The sequence below is a fragment of the Phyllobates terribilis genome, unplaced genomic scaffold, assembly GCF_046119375.1.
Source record: "Phyllobates terribilis strain yellow unplaced genomic scaffold, ASM4611937v1 Scaffold_4__5_contigs__length_816908805, whole genome shotgun sequence".
In the NCBI taxonomy this organism is placed as follows: domain Eukaryota; kingdom Metazoa; phylum Chordata; class Amphibia; order Anura; family Dendrobatidae; genus Phyllobates; species Phyllobates terribilis.
In genome coordinates, this window is record NW_027362764.1 from 448,234,548 (window position 1) to 448,257,436 (window position 22,889).

The window sequence follows — 22,889 nt, forward strand, 5'->3', positions numbered from 1 at the left end:
TGTTTCTGCCTGTGTGTCCTGCGCCCGCAACAAGGTTCCGAGACATCTGCCAGCCGGTCGCCTCCTTCCGCTCCCAGTCCCTGCTGCCCCCTGGCAGCATATAGCAATGGACTTTATAACTGATCTCCCCGTCTCTGCCGTTTGTACGGTCATTTGGGTGGTCGCTGACCGCTTTTCCAAGAGGGCTCATTTCGTTCCCCTGCCAGGCCTCACGTCTGCACCCGAGCTGGCTAAAGACTTTATCCGCCACATCTTCTGTCTTCATGGACTGCCCCTCCACATAGTGTCGGATCGTGGGGTACAGTTCACCTCACGCTTCTGGAGAGCCACTTGTAAACTTCTAGACGTCACCCTGGACTTCTCCTCCGCTTACCACCCTCAGTCTAATGGTCAAGTGGAGCGGATCAATCAGAACCTGACCAGTTACCTCCGGCACTTGGTTAATGCCCACCATTCAGACTGGGTGGATCTCCTGCCATGGGCCGAATTTTCTTACAACAATCACGAGAGCGAATCTTCCTCCAAATCCCCGTTTTTTGTTGTCTTCGGTCAGCATCCTCGGATCCCATTTCCTGTCTCCACCTCGGTGGACAATCCGGCTGCGGAATCTCTTGTTAACAAATTTTCCTCCATATGGGAGAGTACCCGGTCCGCACTCCTTCTGTCATCCGAGCGTATGAAAAGACATGCTGACAAAAAACGTCTGGATCCTCCTCAATTCCGTCCAGGGGATAAGGTCTGGCTCTCATCCAAGTATGTCCGGCTCAAGATTCCTTCCTATAAATTAGGGCCTCGGTTCATCGGTCCTCTGGAGGTCATCAGTCAGATCAACCCCTCTCATCCTAGCTAAATTTCTCTTTCCGCCTAAAAAAGGGGGGGCCTAAAGGGGGGGGTACTGTAACGCCGGCATCCCTGCCCTCTGCTAGGCAGAGGGCAGGGACGCTGTTCCCCTCACCCCTCTGCTCCGAGCCCGGCGTCCTCCTCCCGCTCTGCTGGCAGCGCGCGCTCCTTCCTGGCCACTGTGCTTAGGGCGCGCGCGCGCTCCCTCCCTCTTAAAGGGGCCGCGCGCGCCGTCCTAAGGAGTCCCCGGCCAATGGCCGGAGGACTTCACCATATATAAGGCACCTCCTCCAAAATGGAGGTGCCCGAGCAATATTGTTGCACTGTTCACTACTCTGCTTCAGCCCTCAGGTCCCGTTGCCAGTTACCTGCCAGAAACCTGCCAGTTTGCTGTCTGTTTCCTGCCTGACATTCCTCCTACCTGCTCGCTAGCCTGAGGTCCGACGGTCTGCCTTCCTACTCCTGTCAGTCTGTCTATGGAACAGCTTGCCCGCTCACCTGGGAGCGCACATCTGCTACCTGTCTGCTAGCCTACCTGGAGGCTCCGCCGTCACGTGCTGTGACCACCTGCCATTCCAGAGACTCCTGCCCGCTCACCTGGGAGCGCTCATCTGCTGCCTGTCTGTTGGCCTACCTGGAGGCTCCGCCATCATGTGCTGTGACCACCTGCCATTCCAGAGACTCCTGCCCGCTCACCTGGGAGCGCTCATCTGCTGCCTGTCTGTTGGCCTACCTGGAGGCTCCGCCGTCACATGCTGTGACCACCCGTTTATCCAGAGACTCTCGCTTGCTCACCTGGGAGCACACATCTACCATCTGCCTGCTAGCCTACCTGGAGGCTCAGCCATCACAGGTCGTACCTACCCTTTACCCAGAGACTGCCCCGGTCACTTGCCGTGACCTCCTGCCCGTTCATCCAGAGACTGCCCCGGTCACTTGCCGTGACCTCCTGCCCGTTCATCCAGAGACTACCCCGGTCACTTGCCGTGACCTCCAGCCCGTTCACCCAGAGACTGTCCCGGTCACCTGCTGTGACTGCCTGCCCGTCTTCCCTGGTCGCCACCCGCTCCCTTACAAGGACCGCCCCCTTGTATAGTAGCTCAGAGGTTCCGCCTCCCAGACCCGTTACAGCAGGTAGTGCAGCAAGAAGGCACTCATGTGTCTTGCGCATCCAGGAGCACCAAGTCCCTGTTGTTTTGGTGGCAAGGTAACAATCATGCTTCCTTCCTCTGTCCTCTCCCCCCAACCTCGCACAACAGAAATGTGATCAAGGTCTCCCTCATCTGATGAGTCTTCCATCAGTTCATCCTCCACTTCTTCCTGGGCTCCTGCACCTTCCTCACTAGTTTGGCTGCTACCATGCGCCCTTGTAAAACCATCTCCCCCACCCTCACATGCCTGCCGCCTTAGTGCTGCCGACCGTCTGGACCTTGCAGATGTTAGCCCTTCCGCATACAACTCCTCCTCCTCTACTTCCTCCACCTCCTCTTGTGCCACCACCTGACTCCGAATTCTGTTTAACATGTGCTCCAGCATGTAAATCACCGGAATAGTCATGCTGATAATGGCATCGTCAGCACTAAGCATCTTCGTCGCCATTTCAAAACTGTGCAGAATGGTGCATAGGTCCCTGATCTGAGACCACTCCTCCAGCGTGATTTGCCCCACCTCTGGATCTCGTTGGCTGAGGCTAAACATCAGAACGTATTGCACCAGGGCTTGTCGGTGCTGCCACAGTCGCTGCAACATGTGCAGTGTTGAATTCCACCGGGTAGGCACATCGCATTTTAGCCGGTGAAGTGGCAGGCCCAACGACTTCTGTAGAGATGTAAGTCACTGAGCTGCGGGATGCGAACGGCAGAAGTGAGCACACAGCAACCGTGACCTCTGCAGAAGGCCATCTAGTCCGGGATAGTTGGCTAAAAATTGCTGGACAACCAAGTTCAACACGTGAGCCATACAAGGCACGTGTGTGACATTGCCCCGGGGAAGGGTCGCACCCAGGTTTGCAGCATTGTCGCACACGGCCTTCCCTGGTTTCAGGTCCAGTGGAGACAACCATTCATGAAATTGGTTCTCCAGAGCTGACCACAACTTCTCAGCTGTGTGACTCACATTTCCCAGACATTTCAAAGTAAAAACCGCCTGATGACGTTGAGCCCTACTGCCAGCATAGTAAGGAGGTGTGCAGGATCCCTTCTGCGCAGTTAAAAAGCTTGTGGCATGACCAGATAGGCTTTGGGTGCCGGTGGAGGACCGAGAAGAGGTTGAGGAGGCAGAAGCAGTGGAGGAACTTTGAGATAAAGAGGATTGATGCACAACTCGTGGGGACAGCAAGACTTGGACAGCAGCCCCTTGTCCTGCTGTCACCATAGTTAACCAGTGCCCAGTCAGCGACATGTAACGCCCCTGTCCATGCCTACTCGTCCAAGTGTCTGTGGTGAAATGCACCCTGTCACACACAGAGTTTCTCAAAGAAGCAGTGATGTTGTGTGCAACATGCTGGTGGAGCGCAGGCACACCTTTCTTTGAGAAGTAGTGCCGACTGGGCATCTGGTACTGGGGCACTGCGACGGACATAAGGTCTCGAAAATCCTCTGTGTCCACCAGGTGGAATGGCAGCATTTCTGTAGCCAAGAGCTTGCAGATGGTGAAATTCAACGTCTTAGCTTTCTCATGGCTAGGAGAAAATGGTCTTTTACTTGTCCACATCTGAGGGACCGAGGGCTGGCTGTTGTGCTTAGACGGGGTTGATAAGGGTGTCCCCGGCAAACTGCCGGTCTGTGAGGAAGATGCAGGCGGACATGTTAGGTTGCCTTGATCCAAAGGTGGTGCTATTGATGTCGGACAGCGCTCAACACCAGCTGGTGTTACCACCTCCAAAGAAAATGATGACCTGCCAATCACGCTCGCTGTTGCGGGTAAATAGCGGGCAGGTCTGCGTCCCAAAACAGGTGTGACTGCTCTCCCCCCAGTCACAGAGGATGAAGAAACAAAGAGAATGACGGCACTTCCACTACAAAAACTAGGTGTGAACAGGTGCTTACTAAGAGCAGCTACCTCCATATATAATGAACAAATAAAGTAGCACACTGTAACACTGAGTATATAGATGTGAAATATGAAATATGAATAGCATAACTGCTGTAAAAAATGAAAAAAAATTTTCATATTTCACATCTATATACTCAGTGTTACAGTGTGCTACTTTATTTGTTCATTATATATGGAGGTAGCTGCTCTTAGTAAGCACCTGTTCACACCTAGTTTTTGTAGTGGAAATGCCGTTGACTGAGCACTCCACCCCCACTGACATGCCGCAGGTGGTTTTAAATGCATCAGGATCTGTCTTTCCCACACATAAGCAGACGGAGGTCTCTTAGAGAGGTATTCACATTGGTAGGTCCTGACATCGAGAAACGCCTTACCGTGGCTGTCAGGTACACATGAATTGGTCAATTTATGCGCTAAGATTTCTCATTTATTTACAGCAGTAATGCTATTCATTTTCCATACTTCATATTTTCTGCGCTAAAAAATTTTTTTCTAAATTTTTTTTTCATTTTTTACAGCAGTTATGCTATTCATATTTCATATTTCACATCTATATACTCAGTGTTACAGTGTGCTACTTTATTTGTTCATTATATATGGAGGTAGCTGCTCTTAGTAAGCACCTGTTCACACCTAGTTTTTGTAGTGGAAGTGCCGTCATTCTCTTTGTTACTAGATTTAGCGTTGACTGAGCACTCCACCCCCACCCCCATGCCGCAGGTGGTTTTAAATGCATCAGGATCTGTCTTTCCCACACATAAGCAGACGGAGGTCTCTTAGAGAGGTATTCACATTGGTAGGTCCTGACATCGAGAAACGCCTTACCGTGGCTGTCAGGTACACATGAATTGGCCAATTTATGCGCTAAGATTTCTCATTTATTTACAGCAGTAATGCTATTCATTTTCCATACTTCATATTTTCTGCGCTAAAAAATTTTTTTCTAAATTTTTTTTTCATTTTTTACAGCAGTTATGCTATTCATATTTCATATTTCACATCTATATACTCAGTGTTACAGTGTGCTACTTTATTTGTTCATTATATATGGAGGTAGCTGCTCTTAGTAAGCACCTGTTCACACCTAGTTTTTGTAGTGGAAGTGCCGTCATTCTCTTTGTTACTAGATTTAGCGTTGACTGAGCACTCCACCCCCACCCCCATGCCGCAGGTGGTTTTAAATGCATCAGGATCTGTCTTTCCCACACATAAGCAGACGGAGGTCTCTTAGAGAAGTATTCACATTGGTAGGTCCTGACATCGAGAAACGCCTTACCGTGGCTGTCAGGTACACATGAATTGGCCAATTTATGCGCTAAGATTTCTCATTTATTTACAGCAGTAATGCTATTCATTTTCCATACTTCATATTTTCTGCGCTAAAAATTTTTTTTCGAAAATTTTTTTTCATTTTTTACAGCAGTTATGCTATTCATATTTCATATTTCACATCTATATACTCAGTGTTACAGTGTGCTACTTTATTTGTTCATTATATATGGAGGTAGCTGCTCTTAGTAAGCACCTGTTCACACCTAGTTTTTGTAGTGGAAGTGCCGTCATTCTCTTTGTTACTAGATTTAGCCTTGACTGAGCACTCCACCCCCACCCCCATGCCGCAGGTGGTTTTAAATGCATCAGGATCTGTCTTTCCCACACATAAGCAGACGGAGGTCTCTTAGAGAGGTATTCACATTGGTAGGTCCTGACATCGAGAAACGCCTTACCGTGGCTGTCAGGTACACATGAATTGGCCAATTTATGCGCTAAGATTTCTCATTTATTTACAGCAGTAATGCTATTCATTTTCCATACTTCATATTTTCTGCGCTAAAAAATTTTTTTCGAAAATTTTTTTTTCATTTTTTACAGCAGTTATGCTATTCATATTTCATATTTCACATCTATATACTCAGTGTTACAGTGTGCTACTTTATTTGTTCATTATATATGGAGGTAGCTGCTCTTAGTAAGCACCTGTTCACACCTAGTTTTTGTAGTGGAAGTGCCGTCATTCTCTTTGTTACTAGATTTAGCGTTGACTGAGCACTCCACCCCCACCCCCATGCCGCAGGTGGTTTTAAATGCATCAGGATCTGTCTTTCCCACACATAAGCAGACGGAGGTCTCTTAGAGAGGTATTCACATTGGTAGGTCCTGACATCGAGAAACGCCTTACCGTGGCTGTCAGGTACACATGTATTGGCCAATTTATGCGCTAAGATTTCTCATTTATTTACAGCAGTAATGCTATTCATTTTCCATACTTCATATTTTCTGCGCTAAAAAAAATTTTTCGAAAATTTTTTTTCATTTTTTACAGCAGTTATGCTATTCATATTTCATATTTCACATCTATATACTCAGTGTTACAGTGTGCTACTTTATTTGTTCACAGAGGATGAAGAGTCCGCGGATGCACAAGATGTGGCAGACGGTGGTTGGCCCGGCCGGTTAGGCCGCATTGTAGCACAGTGAACTTCCCACTGCAACTTATGCTTCATGTCCATGTGCCAGTTCATGCATGAAGTACTCCAACTATGTATTTTTTGGCCTCTACTTAGCTTTTGCTGACAAATGTTACAGATAACATGAGTTGGGTCATCTTTATCGATCTGAAAAAATGCCCAGGCTATGCAAGGCTTAGCACCCATGCAACCTGAAGAGCCACCACGACTTGTGGTGAGAGGCAGAGTTGTGTTTGAGGATGCATTATTTGACGTGCTTCCAGTACTACGTCTCTGTCCAGGAAGGCGCAACCTGACCTCGTCGTCACTTGCATTCTCCTCCACCTCCTCTGCTGACCTCATCTCTTGTCTGACTGTGGGTTGACAGTAAATGGGATCTGCAACCTCATCATCATCACTCTGTGTGTTATCACAGCCGTCGTCCTCAGAGCCAACCTGTTCCTGCCCTGATAAAAAACTAAAGTTGTCGCTCCAATCAGGTATTTGAGTCTCATCATCGTCTTCCTCATTGTCTCCACCAACAGGAGTTACAGTTTGGGAATGAGGGTCTACATTATGGTCAGAACCTTCTGCGTCTGGTCCTGGTTCCGACTCATAAAGATTCTGGGCATCAGTGCATATCATTTCCTCGTCTGGATTCATAGCAGTGCTGGAGCCGACCTCTGATTCCCAGGCTATAGTATGAGTAAACAGCTCTGCAGACTCAACCATCTGTTCTACCTCATACTCAGACGGGCAGCTGGAGATTTGGGAGCTGTGAGGAAGCAAGTGCGATTGGGGTGAATCCTCTGAGGACTGGAGTATTTGTGATGTTGAAGTTGATGTGGAGGAGAGCCCACTTAAAGGAGCACTTGATATCCGTTGAAGCACCTGCTGTTTTTGTGCCTCATCTGGAATTTGTAGCGATTGGCGTGGCCGTAAGAAAGGGATCAAATTGTCCGCTAAAAGAAGTAGACATTTTAGTTTGGCTGGAAGATGATCTTTCTTCTGCAGATGATACTGTTGCTTTAACACCTACCCCACGGACACAACCTTTTTTCCCCTTCCCAACACGCCTATTCCCCTTTCCACCAGCAGCAGGCCTTTTTCCACTCATTTTGGTGGTTAACTAATTCACAACTCTGGAGTTGTTTGCACAAAAAAACAATGGATGGGAACCGAGCAGAGCTGAGTGGCCAAATTGTGGTATTAGGCCAAAACTATTGGCTGGGTTAGATTCAGAAAAAAAATTATATTCAATTTGCAACCTGATGAAGCTCAGTATAGATGGACTAATAGACCAAGTCCCACACACTGCTAGAAGCCCAAATATTTTTTCAGAGCTAGAAGCAGAAAAAAATTATATTCAATTTGCAACCTGATGGAGGTCAGTATAGATGGACCAATAGACCAAGTCCCACACACTGCTACAAGCCCAAATATTTTTTCAGAGCTAGATGCAGATAAAAATTATTTTTAATTTGCAACCTGATGGAGGTCAGTATAGATGGACTAATAGAACAAGTCCCACACACTGCTAGAAGCCCAAATATTTTTTCAGAGCTAGATGCAGAAAAAAATTATATTCAATTTGCAACCTGATGGAGGTCAGTATAGATGGACTAATAGAACAAGTCCCACACACTGCTAGAAGCCCAAATATTTTTTCAGAGCTAGATGCAGATAAGAATTATTTTTAATTTGCAACCTGATGGAGGTCAGTATAGATGGACTAATAGAATGATGCTATGCCCAAAAGGTTTTACTTCATTAGGTGCATTAAAAAAATTGGTATTCTATACACAGGTGGTGTAGCTTGCAACACAGATTGTTAGTCAGTGGAGTAGCCTCACTCTGCAATAGGCCAAAAAGGATTAGCTTTGCTAGATTTAGCCAAATGCTGTGAAAAAAACTTGCACAGCACTGGCACAAACCTGCCTGGCAAAAACTGATAGGAACTGATGTAACTTAGTCCTGAAAAGAACTGCAATTACAATTAGTCTTTACTCCCAACCTATCTATTTAAGAGCACAGACCTGCCTGATAAAAGTCGTAGGAAATGCTGTAACCTATTCCTTAAAAGGACTGCAATCACAACTATTCCCTACTCCCAAGCTATCTGTAGATTTGTGCGAAAATTGGCTTGAAATTAACAAGGTATAGCGCACACAGCAACAGCGGTGCCGTCTAACACGCAGCTGCAGCAGTGAGAAAATGGTGGCGACGGGTAAAATGGCTGGGTCTTATAGGGCAAGGACATGTGACTTACACTGCCAATGGCACATGCCCTTGCTTCTGTGAAAAAAAGCACTTCGCTCCGTGTGTGTGCTGCTGATAGGCTGACAGATTGCACCTCCCCACTGTAAATGCGGGAAAGAGAAAAAAAAATGGAGATCTTCATTATTCCTGCAGAGATCCATCCCCTGCCCCTCCCCCCGCCCCGCTGTACACTCAAACTGCGTATTAACATTAATTTTCATCATTACTGAGAAAAAATCCAGTTATGATTTTGGTGCATGAACAGTTATCGAGCATAACCTCGAACAGCCGAATTTTTTTCAAATTGTTCGTGTTCGCCGAACGGCTCGAACACCGCCCTAAACAGCTCGAATTTGAGATTGGCGAACAGTTCGAGTCAAACAACACTCATCTCTACTCATTGGCAGAGAGTTCTTCAGATACTGAAAGATAACATACTCTTTGCTAAATTGGAGAAGTGTCAGTTTGCTGTCCAGAAAATTAGTTTTTTGGGTTACTTTGTCTCTTGTGATGGCTTTGAGATGGACCCAGTGAAAGTTCAGGCTGTGCTTGAGTGGCCAAGGCCTGACGGTTTGAAGTCCATACAGAGGTTTTTGGGGTTTGCCAATTATTACAAGAAATTGATAAAGAACTTCTCTGTCATTGCTAAACCCATTACTGATCTCACCAAGAAGGGTACTAATACAGTCCAATTGTCAACTGAGGCTATTGAAGCTTTTGAGTATCTCAAGGAGAGGTTCAGCTCTGCTCCTGTTCTTATCCAGACGGATGAGACCAAGCCATTTTGGATTGAGGTGGATGCCTCATCTATAGGCGTAGGGGCAGTTCTGTTCCAGGAAGGTGAGGATGGGGTGCATCCCTGTGCTTTCTTTTAAAAAAAAATTTCTGAGACAGAGCTCAACTATGATGTTGGGAATCGTGAGTTGTTGGCTATTAAACTTGCATTCGAGCATTGGCGACATTTTTTGAAGGGGGCTCGACATCCTAAACAGGTTTTCACTGATCATAAGAATTTGATTTATCTGGACGCAGCTAAACGTTTGAATGCCCGTCAGGCTAGGTGGGCACTGTTTTTTGCTTGGTTCAATTTTTCCGTAACCTTTGTCCCGGGGACAAAGATTGTTAAGGCTGACTCTTTGTCTCGTAGTTTCTCTCCAGCGGTGAATGCTAAGAGGGAGGAGTGTATTTTGCAGAGAGAGGGATGGTGGTGGCCGCATTGGATTCTGAGTTGGAGAATAGTATCCTAGGAGCTCAGAGTGCGGGAACAACTAACACTCCGTGTGGTAAATTGTTTGTGCCTAGAGCCTTGAGTGTCATCTGGTTCCGTTCAACAAGTTACCTTGCGCCAAGACTCTTGCTAAGGCTTTTGTGAAGGAGATTGTCAGGCTCCATGGTGTTCCCACGGACATTGATTCCGATAGAGGACCACAGTTTGTGGCTCGCTTTTGGCTTGCTTTTTATGACAGATTGAAAATTCATTTGTCATTCTTGTCGGGGTATCATCCAGAGTCCAATGGACAGACTGAAAGGAAGAACCAGGATGTCGAGCAGTTTTTGAGATGTTTTGTGGCAGACAATCAGGAAATGTGGTCAGAATTTCTACAACTTGCGGAGTTTGCCTTTAATAATCTTATTTCTTCCTTGGCTGGTTGTTCTCCTTTTTTGTTGTTGTACTGGCAGGTATCCATCTTTTGGTCCATTTTCCAAAGTTGGGGCTGCTGTCCCGGAGGAGGACAATTTTTCTGGTGATTTGGAGAGGGTTTGGACCAGTGTACACCTGAACCTTAAGGAGGCTAACAGGAGATCAAAAAGGTAATTTAACAAAAAAAGAAAGGAGTCCTTGTTTGCTGTTGGGGATATGGTTTGGTTGTCCTCTAGGAATCTTCGTTTGAAAATTCCTTCTAAAAAACTGGGGCCTAAATTTGTGGGTCCTTTCAAAGTGGTTCAGATTGTCAACTCGGCAGCGGTGAGGTTGGGCATTCCCTCGTCCTGGAGGATTAATTCTGTGTTTCATGTGTCATTACTTCAGAAGGCAGACACGCCTGATAAGCAGGCGAAGCCTACTGTTCTTCCTGTTGATGAGGACGGTGAATTTAAGATTTCTCGCATTTTGGATTCCAGGTGGCATAGAGGAAGATTACAGTATCTTGTGTCCTGGAGAGGTTTTGGCCCTGAGGACAATTCCTGGGTGAAGGCCGATGATGTCTCGGCCTCAAGGCTAATTATGGCTTTTTACAGGAGATTTCCTGGTAAGGCTTGGCCTAGAGGATCCTCGTAAAAGGGGAGGTACTGTTAGAATCTATCTTGTTTAACTATCGGCCATCTTGTTGTGGTTTGCTGGCTTCTAGTCTTTTCCTCTGGTGCTGGGTTCTTGGGCACGTGATCTCTGCACTCTTTATTACTTAGCACCTGGCTCCCATTTCCTGCTGGACATCAGTGTTGTTTACGCTTGTGCTCTGGCTAAGTAGCCAAGTTTAGTTCTTTGTTCTTTGGACAATTGATTTCCTGGGACTTCCTGTTCCACCAGTTTTGTTCCCTTTTACCTTCATTTCTGCACTAACTTTTCTATTAGGAGATCTCCTGCTTTTGCTCTCACTCCCTAGATCTTTTAGGGACCCCTAAAAAGTGGGGCTATTCTCAAGGAATAGGGCACCCACCTCAGCGTAGGATTTAGCCGAGTCTCAGTGCAGGGACAGCTTTTCCCCCCTATTCCTTAGTTCTAAGTTGCAGAACGTAACACGATGTTCTTAAGGTTGTACTCATCTTTCTTCTTCCTCCAAACAAGGCGAGTGGCATTGATACCAAAAAGTTATGTTTTGGTCTCATCTGACCACATAACCTTCTCCCATGGCTCCTCTGGATCATCCAGATGGTCATTGGTGAACTTCAAACGGGCTTGGACACATGCTGGTGTGAGCATGTGGACCTTTTGTGCCCTGCGGGATTTTAATCCATGAAGTAAGTGTGTTACTAACAGTAATGTTTGAGACTGTGGTCCCAGCTCTCTTCAAGTCATTGACCAGGTCCTCCCATGTAGTTCTGGGCTGATTCCTGACCTTTCTTAGAATCATTCTTACTCCCTCCACAAGGTGATATCTTGCATGGAGCCCCAGACTGAGGAAGATTTACAGTCACTTTGTGTTTCTTCCATTTTCTAATAATTGTGCCAACAGTTGTTGCTTTCTCACCAAGCTGCTTGCCCATTGTCATGTAGTCCATCTCAGCTTTGTGCAGGTCTACAATTTTGCGCCTGATATCATTAGACAGCTCTTTGGTCTTGGCCACGGTGGAGATGTTGAAGTGTGATTGAGTGTGTGGACAGGTGTCTTTTATACATGTAACAAGTTCAAACAGGTGCAATTAATACAGGTAATGAGTGCAGGGTAGGAGGACTTCTTAAAGAAAAACTGACAGGTCTATGAGAGCCAAAATTCTTGCTAGTTGGTAGGTGACTAAATACGTTTTTCATGCAATAAAATGCAATTTAATTATTTAAAAATCATACAATGTGATTTTCTGTTTTTTATTTTTAGATTTTATCTCCCACAGTTGAAGTGTACCTACAATAAAAATTACAGACCTCTCAATCCTTTGCAGGTGGGAAACTTATAAAATTGTCAGTGTATCAAATACTTATTGCTCTTACTATGGCTGAGGTTTTTTATCAGTAGGATCATTTTTTATATTTATTTCTTGTTCAAGTTTTTAAAAGTATTTATGTATTTGCTTTTATTAATTTCATTAACATTCTGCTACATAACAGACTTGAGATGATATTTTAACATTCTATTAATATTTTTTTTATTACTGTTGACTCTAACATTTTAGCACAAGTTATATAAGAAAAGTAAACTGTTGACGAAGGCCCCATTCACACGTTCAGTGTTTGGTCACTCTTTAAATCAGTTTTTGAAAGCCAAAGGAGTGGAACAATTAGAAATCAGATGATGTCTGCATTTTTCACCCACTCCTGGTTTCGGCTTACAAATACTAATGGAAAATACTGATCAAATACTGCATGTGTGAATGTGGCCTAAAATTCATAAGACCTACATGCCTCTGCAGATACCCCGCAACCTTATATTATGTCATCTTTACAACTACAGAAGTAAACAACACTGTCACTTCTGAAGTGTATGCAGAGTGTCATAATTAGAATTATTCAGAAGGAAGTGATGGCAATAAATCTATGCCAAAAGGACCTAAAATTTTCCAACATCATCATACCTACAGCACACCTACGAATCTTCCAACACCAGCATACTGTCATAGTGTATGCTGGTGTTGGAAGACTTTTCTTCGCATACAGAGACAGAGGTGTTAAATCTAGCCTTAAGCTTGACAGATTCATTTGTAACTGTAATGCAATTTTTTTCTTATCTCATTACCTGGAGGACTGCAACTATAGTCTGACAGCAGGACTCACAGATTTTACTCTACAAAAAAATCACACAATCACAAATCATTTGCAAGCTGATAAAGTACTCAGTACAATTAGGAAGAAGAAATCAAATAAAACCTGTCTACATCACTTTAAAATGCACATGTTCAAGCTAGGAACTACATTAATTCATGATTTTTTCCTTATATGTGTCTACCAGACAGTAGCACTGGGATATATTGCTGAACCAAAGGAAGAACTGATAGCTTTTATTATCTTATTTATTTTTCCTTCAGGCAGCAGTGAAATTTCAGTAACGTATTGCTGTAGATATAGAGCTCTCACAAGCAGCATTGATCTAGCAAGTGTATATCACTGAACTCCCTAATTATTATCTGCCTCTGTTTGATTGCCAGGAGATAAATGACTTTGTCTACTATTTAACTCATGCTATCTTCTTCTCAAAGGTACAGTAAGCATGGAGTAAGAGGAAACTAGGCTACAAGAAGTTGCTATATTTTACTATCATGCTTAACAATAAAGTGAAAATATTATCTATGGTGTAAGCACTTCTATTTATGCATGTGATGAATTAAGATGTGCATTGGCATGTAAAAGTTTGGGCACCCCTGGTGACAATTACTGTTATTGTGAACAGGTAAGAAAGCTGAAGATGAAATGATCTCTAAAAGGCCTAAAGTTAAACATGACACAATTCCTTTGTATTTTAGGAATATGTGTGTATGTATGTAATAAATATATATATATATATCACAGTGCTGGCCAAAAGTATTGGCACCCCTGCAATTCTGTCAGATAATACTCAGCTTCTTCCTGAAAATAATTGCAATCACAAATTCTTTGGTATTATTATCTTCCTTTAATTTGTTTTCAATGAAAAAAACATAAAAAGAATGGTCCTAAAGCCAAATTGGATATAATTCCACACCAAACCTAAAAAAGGGGGTCGACAAAAGTATTGGCACCCTTTGAAAAATCATGTGATGCTTCTCTAATTCGTGTAATTAACAGCACCTGTAACTTACCTGTGGCACCTAACAGGTGTTGGCAATAACTAAATCACACTTGCAGCCAATTAACATGGATTATAGTTGACTCAACCTCTGTCCTGTGTCCTTGTGTGTACCACATTGAGCATGGAGAAAAGAAAGAATACCAAAGAACTGTCTGAGGACTTGAGAAACCAAATTGTGAGGAAGCATGAGCAATCTCAAGGCTTCAAGTCCATCTCCAAAGACCTGAATGTTCCTGTGTCTTCCATGCACAGTGTCATCAAGAAGTTTAAAGCCCATGGCACTGTGGCTAACCTCCCTAGATGTGGACGGAAAAGAAAAATTGACGAGAGATTTCAACGCAAGATTGTGCGGATGGTGGATAAAGGACCTCGACTAACATCCAAACAAGTTCAAGCTGCCCTGCAGTCCGAGAGTACAACAGTGTCAACCCGTACTATCCGTCGGCGTCTGAATGAAAAGGGACTGTATGGTAGGATACCCAGGAAGACCTCACTTCTTACCCCGAGACATAAAAGAGCCAGGCTGTAGTTTGTCAAAACTTACCTGAGAAAACCTAAAACGTTTTGGAAGAATGTTCTCTGGTCAGATGAGACAAAAGTAGAGCTTTTGGGGAAAAAGCATTAACATAGAGTGTACAGGAAAAAAAAAAGAGGCATTCAAAGAAAAGAACACGGTCCCTACAGTCAAACATGGCGAAGGTTCCCTGTTGTTTTGGGGTTGCTTTGCTGCCTCTGGCACTGGACTGCTTGACCGTGTGCATGGCATTATGTAGTCTGAAGACTACCAACACATTTTGCAGCATAATGTAGGGCCCAGTGTGAGAAAGCTGGGTCTCCCTCAGTGGTCATAGGTCTTCCAGCAGGACAATGACCCAAAACACATTTCCAAAAGCACTATTAAATGGTTTGAGAGAAAGCACTGGAGACGTCTAAGGTGGCCAGCAATGAGTCCAGACCTGAATCCCATAGAACACCTGTGGAGAGATCTCAAAATGGCAGTTTGGAGAAGGCACCCTTCAAATATCAGGGACCTGGAGCAGTTTGCCAAAGAAGAATGGTCTACAATTCCAGCAGAGCATTGTAAGAAACTCATTGATGGTTACCGGAAGCGGTTGTTCGCAGTTATTTTGGCTAAAGGTTGTGCAACCAAGTATTAGGCTGAGGGTGCCAATACTTTTGTCCGGCCCTTTTTTGGAGTTTTGTGGGAAATGATCAATGATTTGATTTTTGCTTCATTCTCTTTTGTGTTTTTTCCTTGCAAGCAAATTAAATGAAGAGAATAATACCAAAGAATTTGTGATTGCAATCATTTTCAGGAAGAAACTGAGTATTATCTGACAGAAGTGCAGGGGTGCCAATACTTTTGGCCAGCACTGTATAACTGTATATATATATATATATATATATATATATATATATATATATATAGTCCACGTAGATAAAGGCACCACTCCAATCTTCATTAAATAAGCTGTAGTTTATTGACAAATAGTCATGGTAGCAGTGGTACTGTTTCGTTCCTATTGAGGAACTTTCTCAAATAGTGCTCAATGCATCAAGTGAACAATATATACGCATTATAATTAAGATTACTTCAATTACAATTACCATAGAAGTTTCATAAAAAGTGCTTTCCTTTAGTGTATACAATATTAAAGTGAATCATAGTGCTAGTGTAAGGTGCCGCAGAAAGGTAGTCGTGGGTGAGTTGTAGCCCCTGCTCGCTTTGACACCCTACAGATAATTTGTGTCCTCCCTCTGATGTGTGGTTGGGAATGTGACATTCTTCACTTACTTCAAACCATCCGATCATGGCCGTCTCCAGGCATTTATCTTCTGGGACCAGGGCAGGAATAAATTCAGAGGACACAAAGTTCTTAACCATAACGGGATTTTACTTGGGGGAGAGGAGTATATACAGTATTTACAGACAGGTACATTGGATAAGGCCCAACAGGTTTTCATCTCCCATACAGGTGCTAGAAACATCTTCAGCCCTGGTGCCCTCTTTAAGTGAAGCATCACTCTAACTTTATTCTCTAGCTGAAGAGAAGTTTCCTCACCAATGAGAGTGTATCCGGATCCTATATCTCACTCATGGCTTTGCCTGGAGTCCTATCTTCCTCTTCTACCTGCAGACTAGAAGTGCCCCGGGGTCCTCAATAACTCTGTTGAGTTTTTCTGGCCGGCTAATGGGACTCCTGCGTGATGAGATATTTACACTGCTTATCCGCTGTCTGAGGGAAGGGAACCCACCTCTACCCTAGCAGCCAATTTCCCTGGCTGTCCGCCCTTACCGCTTTCTGTCACAACGCTGACAGGACTCCAACTGACACTTTCTGGAAAATTCTTCAGACGTTACCTAGGATGCCCCGCCCCCTTCGGCAGTGAATTCCTCACTGTCATTCTGGTAGCAGGCTCTCACTAACAGCTGCACCCAACATGTGGCATCTTGTGGACGATTAAAAGAACTACAGCCCCACAAGGAAATATATCAGGGACAATCTTTATATACACTTTATGTTTGATCATGGCACTAAGTTCCCCCTCTACTATACTGGCTAGATCATCAGAGCTAACCCCTTAACTGGACCTAACAGCAGCTCAGAGAGATCTAACTATAGGAACATTCTCTTTTAACTATTTCAGTGCCAAAGTAAGGCTACATCCTTCCCAATTACTACATTCCCCCACACTTTAATAATGGTCATCGTCGACCATACCAGGCAACAAAACACACATTAACACTTAACATATATCACATTACTGAAACATTTTAGTACAAGACGGGTCCTGAAGTCTTCTTCTTGTGTGGGAGACCGGCCCTTCTTGGTTAAGTGCTCTGGAACAACAACTTAGACAGTCCATTGTCATGACTTCCAACAATGCTCAAGAGTACCGGTCCTTCTTGGTAAGGACCCCGGAAACACAGTGTCCATGTCCATTTTTATTAAGACAGGTTAACACACCAATAGCCCTCAATCTCCTTCAAGGGCAACATTCTGAAGCACACAGTCATAGGGAACACAACATGAGTCTCTTTCTTCTTGGTCCTAGTGGGGGTCACCAGGTCTTCCCGCTAGGCTTCAAGTCTCTTAGGATTAGAGGATATTAATCCTCAAGGTGTGCCTTCAGTGCTGCAAATTCCAGCAGAAAAAGGCAAAACAAAAGAAATAAAAACTAAAAATAGAAGTCAAACTAAAAGAGAGCAGCTCACATAGGCACACAGCTAAATGCTGCTTGAGGCCTCCTTGGCCTGGGAGGAAGGGAAACAGTCCTCCTATTTTTTCTGGCCCTTAAGCTAACATAAATCTGCCCTTGTTGGAAAAGGGTCCCTGGTAGGAACCACCACCAGTGGATCCTATTTTTAAAGCAACAGGAAGGTCAATGGACCTTTTGGGTAGAAGTGCTCACTTCTTCTGGGCCTCCTTCCACTCCTTCATGAAGGCAGCTCATGCTGCATTTGAAGGTGGTTTCTTCCACCTCCAAGGACCTGGGTGTCGGTGGCGCGGCAGACTGGTTCTCAGCCGTGCTGTCTGTGGACTCCTCTCTCCCTCGGATAGGTGCGGAGCACAATGCGCTGCTCCTGAATCGAGCCACAGCATGCCATATTCTTCCTGGCGTCCTCTCTCTGCTCCTTCTCTGTCACAGGCTTACACAGAAATGGTGCTGGTCGCTTACCAGTGACGGGCTTCCTGCATGTCCGTCTCCTCCTCTTTCAAGGCCGGGCTTCCAAAGTGACCATCGCGTCACAAATCACTCCCAGCTCTGCCTTCAGCCACGCCACGTCTTTTGACGTGCTGATACTCACTGGACCGGGCTTCACTCTGTGCCACGCCCTCTTCTTTACTGGACGTACCATCCTGGGATAAATTTTTACTGCTGGGCCTATTCTTCTCCGGGCTGGAACTCGCAGGGGTTTGACACCTTTTCACGCTCTCTGGCGCTGTCAACTCCCACGATAAGAGGTTCTTCTCCAATACTTTACTGCCATTGTCGCCATCTTAGAATCCATGCTTCTGGCCACCATTTCTTGCCGCATTTTAATAAGGTAAATGGCTAGCACTCAACAAAATCTATTCCGGTGCTCGTGAATGGATCCAATGATCCACTTATATGTCAAAGGTTGTAATCACTGCACACGGTAGTGGATAATTTTGCTTCAGGTGTAATTTATTCCAATGTAATATATTCAAAAACGTGAAATAAATGACAAGGTAAAAGCTGACGTTTCGGCCACTACGTGGCCTTGATCGCAGTGTCCCTGTAAATAAATGAAAACAATCAAAATAAATTCAAAGAATTGTTACATCAACACAAACTTGTAATATATGGCCGATATACATATCTAGCCAAATCAGTTCTCATACTTTGCACCGACGAGGGCCAAAAGCCCAAAACACCGTGCCTGCAAATTGAGATTCTGATTTGGCTTTTATCCTAAGTCATATTGCACGACTCTTTAAAGGGTTGATTGTGACTTGTAGGATCGCTACCTCCAATAGGTGGCGCTATAGAGTACAAGTTCTCTATTTCTCCGAAGAGGCAATTTGCATAGATATACAGTACAGACCAAAAGTTTGGACACACCTTCTCATTTAAAGATTTTTCTGTATTTTCATGACTATGAAAATTATACATTCACACTGAAGGCATCAAAACTATGAATAAACACATGTGGAATTATATACTTAACAAAAAAGTGTGAAACAACTGAAAATATGTCTTATATTCTTGGTTCTTCAAAGTAGTCACCTGTTGCTTTGATGACTGCTTTGCACACTCTTGGCATTCTCTTGATGAGCTTCAAGAGGTAGTCACCGGAAATGGTCTTCCAACAATCTTGAAGGAGTTCCCAGAGATGCTTAGCACTTGTTGGCCCTTTTGCTTTCACTCTGCTGTCGAGCTCACCCCAAACCATCTCGATTGGGTAAAGGTCTGGTGACTGTGGAGGCCAGGTCATCTGGCGTAGCATCCCATCTCTCTCCTTCTTGGTCAAATAGCCCTTACACAGCCTGGAGGTGTGTTTGGGGTTATTGTCCTGTTGAAAAAAATGATGGGCCAACTAAACGCAAACCAGATGGAATAGCATGCCGCTGCAAGATGCTGTGGTAGCCATGCTGGTTCAGTATGCCTTCAATTTTGAATAAATCTCCAACAGTGTCACCAGCAAAGCACCCCCACACCATCATACCTCCTCCTCCATGCTTCATGGTGGGAACAAGGCATGTAAAGTCCATCCGTTCACCTTTTCTGCATCGCACAAAGACATGGTGATTGGAACCAAAGATCTCAAATTTGGACTCATCAGACCAAAGCACAGATTTCCACTGGTCTAATCTCCATTCCTTCTGTTCTTTAGCCCAAACAAGTCTCTTCTGATTGTTGCCTGTCCTTAACAGTGGTTTCCTAGCAGCTATTTTACCATGAAGGCCTGCTGCACAAAGTCTCCTCTTAACAGTTGTTGAAGAGATGTGTCTGCTGCTAGAAGTATGTGTGGCATTGACCTGGTCTCTAATCTGAGCTGCTGTTAACCTGCGATTTTTGAGGCTGGTGACTCGGAAAAACTTATCCTCAGAAGCAGAGGTGACTCTTGGTCTTCCTTTCCTGGGGTGGTCCTCCTGTGAGCCAGTTTCTTTGTAGCGCTTGATCGTTTTTTGCAACTTCACTTGGGGACACTTTCAAAGTTTGTCCAATTTTTCGGACTGACTGACCTTCATTTCTTAAAGTAATGATGGCCACTCGTTTTTCTTTACTTAGCTGCTTTTTTCTTGCCATAATACAAATTCTAACAGTCTATTTAGTAGGACTATCAGCTGTGTATCCACCAGACTTCTGCATAACACAACTGATGGTCCCAACCCCATTTATAAGGTAAGAAATCCCACTTATTAAACCTGACAGGGCACACCTGTGAAGTGAAAACCATTTCCGGTGACTACCTCTTGAAGTTCATGAAGAGAATGCCAAGAGTGTGCAAAGCAGTCATCAAAGCAAAAGGTGGCTACTTTGAAGAACTTATAATATAAGACATATTTTTAGCTGTTTCCCACTTTTTTGTTAAGTATATAATTCCACATGTGTTAATTCATAGTTTTGATGCCTTTAGTGTGAATGTACAATTTTGAAAGTCATGAAAATATAGAAAAATCTTTAAATGAGGTATGTCCAAACTTTTGGTCTGTACTGTATATATATATATATATACTTTCATCCATAATTGTGGTACAATAACTTATCTTGATGTATCCGTACACTCTCATTCACAATATTGAGGGTGAAGGTGTTCATTACTTATTTCATGTATCTAATTTGATTTACCTATATGAACTTGTTAGATAGGGACTATGTATCTACAAAATACACTTTCACCCATGACTGATGAACATAAGTGTGTATATATACCATCACTTGATACAGAACAAGATTAACGCACTAGAGGGCCATTCTGTCCTAATGTCTTTGTCTTAGATTATTCTAATTCATCTAATGAATTTTCTTTCCCTTTTTCTACTTTTCCCCTCCATAACATTCTGGTGCCTATCTTTATGGACACTGAGTACTTCTATGACCGGGGGATAAGTTTGTATTGTATTCTGTAGCGAATGGGCAACCAGTGCAATGACTGGCAGAAGGTACATAATAAATCATCTACCATATATAGAGCTAGTGCATTAAATGTAAGTGATAATAAAGCTAATGTATTAATTTCTAAGTACATAACAATCCCAAATTGTGAGTAAAACATTGAAATTGAAGCAAACTGCAGAAGTAATTTAAGTATAATTGCAAATACCCATGATAAATTATGGTATATTATTTAAATTTATCATTATTAAATTACCCTACCAATAAAAAAAAAATGATAAGTACACTAAAAATCCAATTCATACACATTTTATTAGACCATGTGAAAAATGTATTTGTGTTAAGAAAAGGGAAAGCACCTCAGAAACTGGCTGCATGATTGCAGCCAGGTATACTTTTCTCTGAAATGTTTAGGCATTTCAAAAGAAATATACTATGTTGGCCACGGAACTAAGCCAGACATGAGATTTGTTCAACACCTCCTTTGGCTTCTCCCCTTATGGCTCTAAGTGATTGAAAGGTCTTTAGATATGGAAGAGATCTGGAAATCACCAGAGTGCTGGGAAAAGCCAGTCGGTGGCGGTACTGAACTAGTCTCCTCTCTTTCTTAAGGTCCCCGGCCAGAACTTTAAAGTATATCCTCTCTGAAATGCTCTGGAGTTTAAATACTCCTAACTGCAATTGTGTAACTATACTCTGATTCGTGATGCTCACAGTTTTGGCAGCATAAATCTAGTGACATGTTCTCTTTAATGTTCACTTCCAGTCTTCCTTCTCCTTCCTGACAGGCAAATGTAATATTTAATATCTAGCAATTTGTTACAATACTGTATATTGCAACATGTGCTTATTTTGCTGCCAGTAAAAATGTCACACAATGACCAACATGATAGTGAATATCATATAATATTAACATATTTTAACAAAAGGTAAGTGGTGATAGTTGGCCCATGCAGTTAGGCAATATTCCTATGAAAATATTTAAACATATTTTCTTTCTATTTTTTATTGGTACAATTCCATTTGAATTTTAGATAATGGTACATTTTATGTTACATTATATAATAAATATTGTATGAGCACTATTTGTTAACAGATTTAAAGTCTTGATAATTGATTCTTTATTCCTTTGGATCAGTTCTAATTAAATTTCATGTCACTCAGGAAAATATGATACTCTTTATGGCCACAAATCAAATTCAAAGTGGGAAAAAAATGAACAAACAGATGTGCGGAAAGTTCTTACAATCCATGCTATCACATTTTGTTTCTTCAAAAAGCTCCATAAAATAATCATATTTGGCCTTAATGCGGAACAAAAAAAGTCTGTTCAGTGTTCTGAACATGAACAACAATTAAATAAAAAGAGATGATTCCAAAACACAAACTATTTATGTTCTGTTCAACTTTCATTTCCATGACAATTTGTGTTACAGTGACTTGTGATTGAAGCATTAACAAATGAATGCTTGCATTGCTTAACATAAAACTCATACCAAATGTCCCATTTTATAGGAGCAAATCAGAGGGAGATTTAGCATCCATCTGTTGCAAATGTCAGAACCAGATTGCACTCAAATAATTTAGCACTAAGTTCTCTATGACCTTGCTGGGATATGTATGAAAAACTGTGCATTTATTTACTCTAATTTTGACAGATACATTTCAAATCATGTAAAGGATATTTTTAAATTTAGAGTTACAAAGGAGGTAATAAATAGCAGAGGACGCTACAGATGGATGTTATGATGCCATGTGCATGAATTTTTCCTGTGCATCTGTCAAGATGCCATGTTTCTTCAATACAAGTTAACTTTATAAAAAAATATATATTATTTTACAGTTTAATTTTATTTTGAGCAAAAATTTTATATAAGTAGAATATATTATTTTTTGTCAATTTGAAAAAAAAAACATAATGAGAGCTGAATTCTATTATGTCTTAATGTGATAAATAAATACATGACCATCATTTTAAAATTCATATCAAAATTTCACTTTTGTAAAGAAAATAAAACTGTTTATAAAAAAGTTAATTTGTTTTCCAAAATTAAAAAGTTGTATTTGAATAAATAACAGCAAGAAGAAAATTTTGAAAGTTGTTTTTTTTATGATAAATAGGATTTATTTCAAACTCTGGAAAACTCTTTTAAAAAACTCAGAATATACTTACTTTATCTCATTTTTTAGATTTGTTAAATTAAGAAAGAGAAGTCCCCTTTTAAAGACCACACTTTATTTTACAGAGGTATGAGCATAACCATAGATTGGTTGTCTATTAATT